Raw genomic sequence first — 1,477 nt, forward strand, 5'->3', positions numbered from 1 at the left:
TAGGGTGTCTTTCCGACTAAGGGCGTCAGCCACAACATTGGTGTGACAACTCGGACTTTAGACTTGCTTTGATGTAACGTTACGTGCTTACGAGAACTGAATTATATGATTTAATGAATGTTTTGGTTTTATGTGTATCATGTGTGCATGTATGTATTGAATCGCACAACACCCTTGGACCGCACAAGCCTATTGGGCTTTACACTTGCTCGCGGACCATTAGAAGTAGCCGAGTGGGCTCGGCCCACTCCCCTTATGCGCAAACAAACAAAACACCCCTTAGGGACTTGTTTTCTCATTAGTTGCAAAACACACACACAAGTCACAAAACCCTAGAAGCTCTTATCCTTTCTCTCGTTTCTCTTGAAGCCGACGGCACCCAAAGGCTCACGAGTTTGGAATTGTTCTTGCATCCTTCACCTTTCGGTTAGTGTTTGGTTATTAAATTGGTTGATGTTATGTGGTTTCACATGTTTTAGAATTGCATGACGATAAACTAGGGCTAATCCGGTTAGTGTTTGATGTTAAGTGCTTGCTAAATGATGCTTCGATTATGGGTTATTGAATGTTTTTAATCGGCTATAATAAGAATCGGTTTGATTAGGTTGCATGATAGTTTATGATTTTTGTAAATCACATGATCCGATTTGATGCTTGATTAAGTGCGAATTCTGCATTCTTGATGATGATGGTATGAACGTGTATGAATGTGTTTGATTTTGGAATGAAACTGTTGTTTGATCTGATTTCCGAAACTGCCTTAGATGTTTGCTAGAATCACAGATAAATCATTGCATGAATTATGGAAATCAGTTACACACTTGGTTGCGACCCAGATTGCGAGTCGGGAACCCACAGTCTCGACTCGAGACCACATCAGCATGAACCGAAACCACGGTTGCGAGTCCTGTTGCGACTCGTAACCAGACCATGACAAGCCGAGATCACCATTGCGACTCGTAACCTCCTGTTGCGACTCGTAATCTCCTGCTGTGACTCGTAATTCCCTGTTGCGACTCGAGATCGCCGGTTGCGACTCGAGACCAAGTATGCACGTGCACTGTTTTGGGCCTACACTGTCACGGGCCCAATCATTCTGGACCAAACCATTTTGGACTTATGCAATTGACTGTCATGCGTTATGTATTTGGGCCGTGTATACCATTGGACCTCTATTGGGCCGATATGTATTTGGTAGTATGTAATTGGGCTGATTGTCTTTTGGGCTTAGACATTGGATCACACAAGTTTAATATATTGGGCCGGGTTATGTTGGGCCGAGATTAGAACGCACAAGTTATACTCTTGACTGCTAAGTGTTACCATGTTCTATAAGTGCTCGAAACATGTTAACTTGTATGTTTTATACGTGCAATACGTGAAGTCAAAACCTGACTTGTATACAAACCGTGATAGGACGTGGTTGACCATTTACTAGCTTATCTATACTCTTTGTGTATCTGCCGAGCAAACCAAG

The sequence above is a fragment of the Helianthus annuus genome, chromosome 16 (genome assembly GCF_002127325.2).
Source record: "Helianthus annuus cultivar XRQ/B chromosome 16, HanXRQr2.0-SUNRISE, whole genome shotgun sequence".
In the NCBI taxonomy this organism is placed as follows: domain Eukaryota; kingdom Viridiplantae; phylum Streptophyta; class Magnoliopsida; order Asterales; family Asteraceae; genus Helianthus; species Helianthus annuus.